Source organism: Carassius gibelio, chromosome A24 (genome assembly GCF_023724105.1).
Source record: "Carassius gibelio isolate Cgi1373 ecotype wild population from Czech Republic chromosome A24, carGib1.2-hapl.c, whole genome shotgun sequence".
In the NCBI taxonomy this organism is placed as follows: domain Eukaryota; kingdom Metazoa; phylum Chordata; class Actinopteri; order Cypriniformes; family Cyprinidae; genus Carassius; species Carassius gibelio.
The window spans coordinates 10021530-10034297 of NC_068394.1; the positions used below are offsets into that span (position 1 = coordinate 10021530).

Here is a 12768-nt window from a genome sequence, read left to right on the forward strand (position 1 = left end):
TAATAAATATAATAAAAATAAAGACTTTTTGGAGTTATGAAGGATGCAGTACTACTCTATAGGTACTCAAGATTAACAGGATATTGAGTGAAAACGAGCATTTCACCCCCCCTTTAATAAAAACATGACAGGGTTCACGTACTGAACCTGTGTTTTAGTGTCACTCAGTGGACATTTCTCTTTGAAACTGCCGCAAAACTTGCTATAAGGTACATAAAAATGGTGTTGCACAAAAAGAGCACAGATGTACGTTTTTTTAAAAAGAACAGGTTCCATTGTAAATGTGAAATATACGGAGACACCATGTGGAATTCCTCAGATTGCCACATTGACAGAATCTCCCAGATACCTTTCTTTTATAATGGAATTACTGGAGAAACTTTAATCTTCAAGTTCTGACTAGAAGAACCACTGGCAAGCTTGCAAGCGCTTTAAAGACCCTAACAGGTCTGTGCTTTGAGACATTCCCCAAATATTAGCAATCCAGGCATCCCAAAATGGATTGGCCTACCGTAACAACGATGCAACAAAGTGAAACTCTTTAAACACTTGGGGGCACTATAGAGAGCTTATTCTGTTAGTGTTTCTCATGGGTCTGTCATTCCTAGAGCAGGAAGGATCATTTAAATATCATGCCTGCGTTCTATGAAGAGAGATCAATGATATTCACAGTGAAATTATAAACAGTAGACCATAAACTGGTTTATAAGCTGCAGATAAGCAAGACAACACCATGCTGAAACACTGTCAACTCTCAACTACCCTTCCCTTTAAATTGACACCTCACTTCCTGTTGGAACACTATTATTAAGCAGAGATGTACACAATGCAGCTCAATTTTCTTTCTCTCTGCCTATCTAAACAAGATTTTTAATGTTGATGTGGTGGTAAAGGCTGTGTAACTAACACAGTGGTGCTCCTCAGAGGAACAGTTGGCACAGGTTGCCACCTCCACATGCTGCCATTTTTCCAGCACTTGACAGAAAGCACTGTACATACAGGCTGTTAAATGTGCAGCACTCTGGCAACTGTGATTATATGCAACTAGTTAATAGCGAAGAGGCTTCTTATAAACAGCTCAAGAGCCATGCGGCGCAGTGGCACAAGGGTTCCCGCTGCTTTTGATTTGAGTTGGTAAGTGAACACGAATGGCAGGGGGTTAAATACTTAACACATGTCTTAAGCCTTAGGAAAACTGAGAAGCCATACAGGATATTAAATTACAGGGTATGAAATGTTCATTAAAGCTGCGGTAGGGAACTTTTGACGCTCTAGCGGTTATTAAACAGAACTGTCTTGCGGAAGAACATTGTAACCGGAACTACTTCTCTCTGTTTATGTCTATAAAGAATCACAAAGGTACTGGGTTACTCCGCCGCGGTATCCCCGAAGCAATCTAAAATAGTCCGAATATAAACACTTATTATAGGTGCACCCTAGTGATTCAGGACAAGCCAAAAACACGGTTTGGAAAATGGATTCATGGTGTACTCGCTCATTATATACATTTTTCTACATTTTGAACACAAACAAAGTTACGGACCGCAGCTCTGATTGGTTATTTTTTACCGGGAGCGATGGAGTTTCTGCAAATGGCAATAGGACCACTGGGAAGAGCCAGAGGAGCTTAATTTTTTTCACAGATTATCTGTCTCATATTCTACTGTCAGGACATAATGACAGGTTTAATAAATATGTAAAAAATATTTGTTTACAAAAGTTCCCTACAGCACCTTTAACAATAAGACAAAGACTGAAATCTAAATTCAAAATTACAAAAATCATTCCCATAGTTATTTTCCAAAAATGTGACTGCCTTCTCTCTTTCTCTCTCCGTCTCACACACACAAACACAGCTTAGAGTTCATGCGCTCTCATGGTCCCACTCTCACGGTACAGCTGATCCCCAGTCAAATGTTCCAAAAGACCGAACAGCTACTGAAACAATATTAGTGTTGGCAGATCCAAATATTGAACTACAAATTATTCACAACAGCTGCAGCGACTGTTTAGACTTTGACTGCAGCAATCTCTAAAAGATGCGGGGATCAGGATCAAGTATCTGTTTACCCAAATATGATTATTCTGTCATTATGTATTCACCCTTAAGTCACCCCAAACACGTTTGTCATTCATTATATGAAAGAGAGATATTAAATATTTATCCTTTTGTGCTCCAGTGAAGAAAGTAAATGGGAATCCATGTTGTCAAGCTCCAAAACATTGGTCCATTAATCAGACAAAGCTATCGAATGGCTTCTGTTGACTGTATATAATACAGGAGTTGAATGAATCACTTTTACAGTTATGATTTTGGAGCTTGACAATCCCAGCTACACTTTCATTATGAAAAAGAGTGGCCAGGAAATTCTAAATATTTTCTTACGCAATCCACAGAACAAAGTCATACAAGTTTGAAACGACATGCAGATAAGTAATTGACAACTTTCCTTTTTGACCGTATCATTAACTTAAAAACAGTGGACGGAAATAAGAAGCAGGCCCATATATTTAAAACTAATTGCACCTAGAGCAAGTGATTGATGAAAAGCTGTAACTGACAAGTTTATGGCATGGCTCGGTTTGCAAAGAATGAACAGGTCAAGACTATTGTCTGCTTTCTAACTTAAACAAGGGTTTGAGACCATAAACCGACTTTAGTTCAGATCTCTTCAAAGATCACAATGCTACATCACCTAATCACATATGGCTCATGTACATTTCAGACGTACTGAAAAGCAGTATTTAGCTACTAATGCAACCCATCAACACTGATTTGGCAAGGTAACTTTTAACCTCAAATTAAATCAAATCTGCTTGTGCGTTAAACTGATTCAACGAAAGGTAATGTCTGCATTAGCTCAATTTCACAAATGATTTTTCAAACACTAATGAAGTTAGAGCAAAAAACTAACAAGGCATAGCTACAGAAATTCACACCCCTTCATAATCCTGCCGATTCACTGGTAATAACTGCCTTCATTGTAAAATCTCAAAACTGGTGCTGATGTATTTGTGGTTTTCTCAAATGAGTTTCGGCGTGTGAGTGAGTGAGTGATGTTGACATGGCTGATTAATGTGTGTAAATAAAAATCATTCACACAACTCTGTCTTTGTTGCATTCCTGGCATCATTCTTCTGCCCCCCTTACAACTGTACAGTTCCTTCAGCAAACACCTTGCACTGTATACATGCCCGGCAGCAACATATTAATGCTAGACATCTAGCTCTAGTTCATTGGCAGGTCTCCCTTTTTTTTGGATTACTGGAGTTGAGTGAAACCTGTGGCTTTGTGATTTCTTTAGAGTCACCTCTTGGTTTGCATGTGTTTCACCCTGGTCCAGGAGATGTTCGTAATGCCACTTTTGTTCAGAATGAAGACAGTGTCAGCATAATGCAGGACACAACAGTCATTTAAATGCATTCAACTTGTGTTTGCCAGAAACATGTGCAGGCTCAGGCTGAGTGAATACAGAGGAAAATTTAAATTTAAATGTCGCAGTAGATTTAGCTTTGACAAAGCAATTACAATCAAATTGAAGATAATTTATAATAGGTAAAGTTTGAAGGTAATACTCAATCTAGAGTGGTGTGCTCCCTTTAACTTTTTTAGCAAGACAGAAACGGCAGTTAAACCAGATTTTCCATGTCATCTTCATGTAGTCAAAATCCAATTAGATGGTTCATTAAAACTTGCATAACATGGAAAAGATGTATGTCCAGTCATTCGGAAACCACAATCTCTCATTCAAAAATCTCGCTCACTGAATTCCAAACCTGTCAGCATTTCAGCTTCACACAAGAAAACCAAATGATGCAGCCAAAAATAACTTAATACACATAGGCTAAAAACCCCAGAGCCAGAGGAAAAACAAATTAGTTGGAGAGAGTGAGAATCTGAAGTGTTATTACCTGGATGTCAGTCTTGCTCATGGAGTGGATCTCTCTTGCTGTGGGTTGCTCGCTCTTGAGCTCCTCAGAGTATTTGTGGGGACCACACTGCTCCTGGAAGACAACCTTCCTCCTCTAATCCATTCTCCAATGTGATGACACACACTAACCCCGACCATCTGTTGAAACACGTCCTCCAGCACTCAGCACAGTGGTGTGTGAAGACAAACTTCCCAGTCCAATCAGAAAGGGTACTGGGTGGCTCTTCCCAGGCTGGAGGCAGGGACAAGGACATAAGGGAAACACTAGTCAGAGATGTCTAAAAACTCTAGCCACGGTAACCTGAGATTTAGAGAGAGAGAGAGAGAGGGAGGAGAGGAGATGAGGAGGGAGGGGATTGAGAATGCGAATGAGAAAGGGAGGGAGGGAGGGAGGGCAGCACGTCTCTGAACAGTTATGTTGCCATTTGTAGCTCGCAAGAATCCAATAGAAGCAGCCTAAGGATCCTCAAATCTCACTCACACATATAGTTGTAAAGTAGTCCCCTCTAAAGCCTGGAAATAAAATGCACAAAATGTGTGTGGTTAGTTCAAGTAAGAAAGTCTTGCATAGACCACAATGCACTGCTGTTTGCACTACACTGTTACATCTGCCTAACTCACACCTCCCTGTTGTAAATCTTCAGCTGTCTCAGCAGCATTCCTGTCCTTCACAATCTACTGCCTTAGGTTAAGCGATAAAGAGATTTTCCATAGATAAGAGACCGAGCCAGGATCATTAGCACCATTTAGTTTCATTCATTTTAGCCACTGCCACTTATTTTCTATTAAATTTGAGTTCTTTGAAACATTTGCCTTAGAGACAATGGCAGATAAGAGTGGCTTCACAGTAATTTATCTGAAGCTAGACTAAAATTTCAGTGTTAATAGCTTATTTTCTATTAAATTTGAATTCTTTGGAACATTTGCCTTAGGGACAATGGCAGATTAGAGTGTCTCAGTTTAAAAATAAATTAAGTTAATAAAATGCATGTGCCAAATTCTTAGAAATGTAATCTTTTTCAGTGGTGTTTTTATTGAAAACCAAAATGCAACAAATATTTCCATTCCAACTTACTTTAAATGTGATGCATTACATAAAAAAATATAAAATGAAGCTATTTTTCATCATTATATCAAGACAGGAAGCCCACACAGATTTTTAAAGGTATATTTTTATTTAATTTGTACATTTATTTTCAAAAAATTAATTCTGAAACAGAAAGTCACTGTATATATGTACTGCCATTTAAATGTATTTTTGAATAGATTATTGCACAAATCAAGACAAAGGAGTCATGCCATTGACCCTTTGGACCTACAAGACTATAGAAAAACAGTATGGTGCACACTGACAATCAATGTCAATTTCATCCTCATGGCTTGTCTTTTATCAAACTATAACTCAATAAACCTGCTAACCCTGATTCTGTGTTATCTTAGAAACTTAGTTCATCAGCTGAGGAAATGAAAACAAAAGGCTGCTAAGTGACCTATTAGCATTCTTTAAAGCTGCTTTCACACCTGGTAAAAGTTTCCGTTAGGCCAGACCAAACTGAAACACTGATCAATCTCCACTCCTGACAAACCCCTCAAAAGCCCCAAATCAAACAAATACAGCGAGCTCGTCGTCACGTACCCTTCTCATGTAGCCACAGAGAAGAGTAGTTCATCTAATAGGTCTAACCTTTAATGCTATATCGGTTTTACTTTTCTTATGCTCTTTTCTTATGCTAATGTCAATCCGAGAGAGGAACTAGGCTGATGACAGTTTCAGGAGAGGCTGGAAGGGTCAATAAGATCCAGCAGATGGCAAAACATGAGATTTAGCATATTATTGCAGTGGAATCAACAGGGTGACTCAAGTCTCAGAACTGACATACATTTGTAATACAATTTTGTTCCCGTCTACTGATCAAGCGTGTAATCAAACCTAGCCTTGTTTTTAAAGGGTTTCCTATGCGATCGGACACAAACTTCCAGCAAAAGCATTTATCACATCTTAAAGCCATATATTTTCCAGCTGGCGCATTCAGCAAAACTACTGGGTAAAAACAGATACTTCCACCATTTTAGCAAGATTCTCTTTTTCACTGCTGTTTAAATGCTCAGGATATTAGATTAAGAGCAACAAAAGCTATTTTCATCAGGGGCACCAGAAACCCCTGGTCCTGGTTTATGTGAGGTTTGGAAAAAAGGTGAATGGAATGAAAGCTTCAGGGAAGAGCTTAAATTAGATTGACTGAATTCAAAGTGTGACCCACCCCTTTACAACTACACACATAATACATGCTGTACCTCAAACCCCAAAGCCAGCCCTGCAACCGCCAACTCCAATATTTCTAAAGCCTTTGAGGGTGAGAAGTGGCAAACAACCATGTTCTTCAGTGGACTCATTGATCACTGACAAGACATGTCTCTTATTGTACATGGTTTTATTAAAAATGTATTCATTTCTGTCTTACAAACCCCCTGCAGTTTCATTGCAAACACCTAGAGGCTTTGTAAGGGAACTTCAGGGGTTTTGGAGATGGAAAAAATAATCTTAACACTAAAATGCATTAAAAAAGAAAATTATAAAATACTGTTTTACGGCATAAAACCTTTACCCTCGGGTATGGAATCCATTGACTAACACATAATAATTAGGAATCTTTGGGATTTAATGTCTGAAGCCTCTAGAATAGAACACTGCGAACTGTTCTTGTGTTAGATTAGCCCAAAGACCCTGCAGGAGGTCACTTAGGCTGTCCAAAGCAAAACCTAAAAAGTCCCCCTCACAACACACAAAAGAGGGACACTGAATTAACCCCTGCAAGGGCCCTCTTCTATCTGCAAGCCTAAATTAGGCTCACAGGTGCAGTGAGAACCATGTGTGTGTGTATATCAGCTAGAGGGGGCCTACTTGGTTCATTTGTCTCATTCATCATGCTTGGTTGAGATTTGGTGTCTTTGGGCCAAGGGGGGCAGAGAGAGGGTGTGAACAAGCTCAAACATAAATTAGATTTGTGGTGTTGTCTTCCATGCTTTCAAGAGCCAAAAGCACGAGTGCAATGCAGCCATGCTCTGGATCAAAGATTTTATAGAGTCAGCTGCCTATTGCTTTGACCTCAAGCATGCTCTGATCTCAGCAAATAACCCCATTAGTATCCTGAAATATCCACATCTTCATCTCCATCTGTATGAAATGGCTAAGCTTAGGTGTCAAAGACAGAACACATCCCAAAGGGAAACGAGTTTTCACTTAGGATATACCAAAACTCAACAGCTATTGAAAAACATCACTGAATGCTATTCATCAGACTAGGACATCACACTGATCAAAAGGTAAACCAGTAAGCTAATTGCAAACTAATTGCACCACTTTGATTCCCCAGACAGCAGTCACCACTGTCAGGCTCGTCAGCACGTTTCTTTGAGATTCAACATCAAAGCACATGGCTAGTTAATGCAATTATCACTACACAGACAAGTGTCATGTGTCACTGGCTTTAATCAACCAATAAGTATGGGGTGGAACCTCAATTACTGAAACTGAAATCAAGAGTAATTTCACACTATTATTACAAAGTGAGTTTACACACTGTCAAAATGACATTATACCACTATTTGCATATTTGTCTCAATCATTTTGTGCAGAGAGCGGATGGGGATTCATGCCTCACTGGACTGAATAATTACCAATAACAGTGACCTGACAATTAAGAAGACTTCTTTATGACCCCATCACATTTTAAAAGCAGTTCAACTGCTTGGATAATTCTCAACTTACTTTTATTTTTTGACAATACAATCTTGTGTCTCAGATCAGGGGAAGCTAACTTCAAGGTAATTGGCCGCACATGTCCCAGACGGACAGATCCGCGGATGGTTCCCTTTGCCAGAAAAATTAAGAGTGTTGTCTAGTATTCTCTTGGATGAAAGTATCTAGAAATGCCTCCAGAACCCAAACAATAACCATTTTCAGCTTTAAGCTGAAACAATGGTCAGAAGAGAGTGTAACTTTAGCTGCTAAGCTACACGGCTGTCACGTGCAAACAAGTGCACGGCCTACTTATTGAATAACCCCACATGGAAATAACCTACATAAACATATGTTTTAATTAGGTTTTGATATAGGTTTTTAATATATGTGACATATATAAAATTGGCCGTTTTCCTACATATGTATGTGCGCCACACTGGTCAAACCGCATTATTGCAGACTCTCACATTAGGTAGATACGAGATCAAACCAGTACTCAAAAACATTTGCTGACTATTTGTTTCATCGTCGACGTTGTGGATAAAACACGTTGTTTCAGCTCTAGTATACTTAAAGCTGCGGTAGGGAACTTTTGACGCTCTAGCGGTTAATAAACAGAACTGCTTGTGTCTTGCGGAAGAACATTGTAGCCGGAACTACTTCTCTCTGTTTACGTCTATGAAGAATCACAAAGGTATTGGGTTACTCCGCCGTGGTATCCCCGAAGCAATCTAAAATAGTCCGAATATAAACACTTATTATAGGTGCACCCTAGTGATTCAGGACACTACAAGCTAAAAACACGGTTTGGAAAACGGATTCATGGTGTACTCGCTTATATAAATTTTTCTAAATTTTGAACACAAAGTTACGGACCAGACCTCTGATTGGTTGTTTCTTACCGGGAGCGGATGGCTTTCTGCAAATGGCAATAGGACCACTGGGAGGAGCCAGAGGTGCTTGATTTTTCCACAGATTATCTGTCTCATATTCTACTGTCAGGACATAATGACAGGTTTAACAAATATGTAAAAAATATATACATTTACAAAAGTTCCCTACTGCAGCTTTAAGTCAATACGTTACAGAGAGTTATGCGCTATCACATCTCCCAACCGGTTCCAAAATCATCTATTACCGGAGCAATAAACTGATTACACAATACTAGAATGTTAAACAAAAGCACCCCAAAACAGAAACTCAAAGAGAAATTAAAGACTTTGACTTAACAAGACTTTAGATTTTCTTACCTGACTGGTACTTCTTGCTCTGACTGACGCCATTATGTGGCATATACGGTATATGCATATATGCAGCATATACAGTATATTATCATATGTTCATATATATTTTGTATATATACAGCATACATGTCCATATAAATTGCATATAGGTTTCATATATGTGCATATATATATTACCATACATGTTCATATTTGCTGTATATATGCAGCATATGTGTGCATATAAACTGCTTGTAGGATTCATGTTCAGTATGCGCATATATCCTCATATAGGTTCTTTCCATGTGGGACACTTCAAACGGTGTATTGTTTTCATATGCCCTCATTGCACGTTGAGCTAGAAACTGAATATAAAAGTTATTTCCTCTGGAGTCTTTATCAGAACCATCATCTGATTCTGCAATAAGGGCCCCTCAGTCATGTTGGGCCAGAAAGCTTATGCACGGTTAAGTAGCATTTCTGAAACATATTAGGGCAGCCAAAACATGTAAAGCAGTTTATGACATGACTTTACTCAAATCATATTGGAAAATCAGCAAACTAAACAACCCACTAAGGTTATTTTCAATAAAAAATTTGGCTTTAAATGTCTAGATGCTATTAAAATCAAACCCATACCATATTTTTTGGGTAAAGTCAATTGGCTATTATCTGTTCAATATTCTCCAGACCGCTTTTGCTGTCGAGCTTTAGATCAAGTTGGTTTGGTTTCCAAGCCTAATTCGTCTTGATGAACTATGATAGTGATGTTTTGGGTGACAGGGACAGGCTGTTGCCCAGACTTTCCTGGGGTTTGTAAGCCCGTAGCATGCTTAGTGGCATTCAGGAATCCTAAGATCCCTTGGTCCCCTCAGGCTCTGTCACTGCTCAGCATCTCAGCGCTTGAGAAACAGTAAAGCACAGTGTGGCATGAAAGCATGTGTAAATTATTAGTTCATGGGAGCCCCACATGTAAGAATAAAGCGATACTAATCTCGCATACATAGCAGATGGGATGCAGCTGCTAGAAAGACAGAGAAAGATTCTGCAGCATTCTTTCAATGCAGAAAAGGCACCTCAAGCAAGGGTCATTAGTGTGAACCACTATCTCCACTGAAACAGACTTTGAATCGCTGCATTGTCAGAGTGAAAGGGCGGAAGACAGAAAGGAATTCCTCCATGACAAGAAAACCGCTAACACTCTAGGAATGAGACAACATAAAAACTAGGTCAAATACATATAAAACATTTTTATTTTTCACTATTAAAAACTATGAAGAGTCACAAAGTCAGTACGATTGAATTTGAAGGTCCAACATTTATATACTAAGGAATCTATTAATTCTTTCTTGCAAGACAAACCACATTACATGTCAATTATACCCTAAATCTAAAAGGGGAATAGAGTCATTATGATTAAGCTCACTTTAATATAAAACGACAGTCTCGATCTGATCACTGGCGCCATTCAAGGGGTTCAGCTAAAACTCAGACTGCAAGAGCACAAACTGAGAACTTATGACAGATGAACATTTTTAAATCATACCCCCAGAGAGGCGACGAGAGAGAAGTCGGAACACTTTTCTAAATTTCTACAGCTTTACTCTTTTATTTTTATGTGAAGTCATACATTAGCAGGTTATCAGGCCTGACAAAAGACTAATGGATTCAGGACAGGTGTCTTACATTTCCATAATTTTTTTTAAATAATATTATTCTCCTGCCAACCTCCCTCCCCCAGAAATGACCTTTGGCATCCAAAGAAAAACAGGAGTTACAGACCCTCATGCCCATTCTCAATTCATATAAATAATATAAATATATAATGCTATACTACATAGTCATATTATAAATCTAAAATAATAATAAAAAAAAAATATGTAAAATGTATACATACATACATACATACATACATATATACATACATACATACATACATACATATACCGGTGTATATAAATATGTGTGTGTGTGTGTGTGTGTGTGTGTGTGTGTGTGTGTATATATATATATATATATATATATATATATATATATATATATATATAAACAAATAATCTAACATTAAATCTAAAAGAAAGAAAGAATAAATAATACATAAAAACATAGGATTTAAAATAAATAAATAAAAATGTATAAATGCATGCATACATGTGAAAATAAAAATGTCTCTTTAACCTGACAGCATTTCCCTTCAGGGATAAAAGTAAAAATATCAGCTGCATTAACTCTCCCAGCCTATCATCCCATGCCATCTGATCCTTACACAGGCAGAGGAAAAGGTCAGAGCGGAGGTCACCAATGGTGAAAGGCTTATAAAAGGCTTTGAGTCTGGATTGTTCTAATCTAAGACATTTATGTGGATGGTTTAGCTATATCATGCTATAACTGCAGTTACACTTTCCATTTAATTCAAATGAACAATGGTTTAAAAAAAATAAATATAAGCATTTGTACATGTTGTGGTGGACATCTTGCACACAATTAATTTTTTTTTTTAACATTTTTACTTGCCCTACATAGAAACTTAATTACGCTAAACCTATCTGTAAGTTTCCAAAACTCTATCAAGGCTGATACTTCTGGATATTTCTGTCTACTTCCTTTACGTAGGTTTCTCATCCCAGGCAAATAATGCTCTGTGTCCGGAAGCATGGTTTAATCCTCTAAGGCCCAGAGGTGAAAAGCAGGAACAAGACAGAAGGCAAATCCTCATGTGAGGAGGCCCTGTCCGCACTTCGACATCCTGAAATGGCTGGTTGAGTATAATCCCTAAAAGCATGCCGCGAGCAGGTCATTGACAGAGAGAATTAATGTTTGGTGTGTGTGGGGTGGATAGTTATCTTGATAATGCTCACCCCCTCTCAATTTTAGTAGTTGCTTAGGGCAGTGACAAGGAGAAGATTTGAAAAAGCCCGCTAAATGCATCAATGAGGTTGAACAGCTGAAGAACAAAAGGACAGATCAGGGCAGTTCAGGACTGAAGATGATATAAAAGGTGAAATCTCTAATTAAAAACTAAAACTAACCATGTTTAAATGGATATCATTTTTCCAAATAAAGTCCATATTTAATAAAATAATGAAATGGTTACTTTAAATAGGTTTAAAAAGTAAAAACAAACAAAAAAAAAAAAACTATTTATATAAAGTAAATAAAATTTAAATATATTTTTAATTCATAATAATAAAATATAGAATACAGAACTAAAATATGTCATTTAAAAGTTAAATATTATTTTTTAACTGAAATAAACAAGTAAATAAAAATTTAGTTAAATACATATAAAAATAGAATTAAAATAGACAATCAAACTTAAAGTTTACTTAAAGTTTAAGTAAATAAAAGAGTTAAATAAAATAAGTTAAAAGTTAGTCAACAAACAAAATAAATATTAGAAATTTATAGAACTCAAATAAAATTTAAATGTTAAATAAATAGTTAATGAACTGTTAAATGAGTACAGAAAAAGTGAGACAATAAATGTTTAAAAATGAATTAAAATATTAAAGGTTAAATTAATAGCTGCACATTAGGTAAATAAAAGGTTAGTCAAATAAATGTAGTCTGCCAAATTAACAAAAAAAAAAAAAAAAAACAAAGTCAGTCAATAAATGAAATAAATATACAAATATATAGAATTAGAATAAATGTCATTTGAAATGTAATAGCTCATAATAATGCATAAATAATAAACAATTATTAAACAATTCAAATAATTTAAAAAAAAATATATTTTTTAATAAATAAGTTAAGAAATAACAACATGTAGTTAAATAGCAATCAATCAATCAAACAATCAAATCAATAAATACACAAATTCTTATTGGAAAAACTGTCAGCATCGAATGTCACACAGAAATAACTTTGT

At 36.9% G+C, this 12768-nt stretch overlaps 1 protein-coding gene across 9 annotated transcripts in view; it reads right to left on the minus strand.

Annotated features, from left to right (window-relative positions):
- LOC127946526 (extracellular sulfatase Sulf-1-like) overlaps nucleotides 1-12768 on the minus strand; it is an 83664-nt gene that overhangs the window by 36385 nt on the left and 34511 nt on the right. For 7 of the 9 annotated variants that reach the window (XM_052543153.1, XM_052543152.1, XM_052543156.1 and 4 more), the window contains exon 2: nucleotides 3913-4164. The exons of 1 other annotated variant lie outside the window; for it this stretch is intronic. The gene's annotated coding sequence lies outside the window, so the exon portion shown is untranslated. The remainder of the gene's footprint in view (nucleotides 1-3912; nucleotides 4165-12768) is intronic. One more of the 9 variants, XM_052543150.1, reaches the window with a different exon arrangement.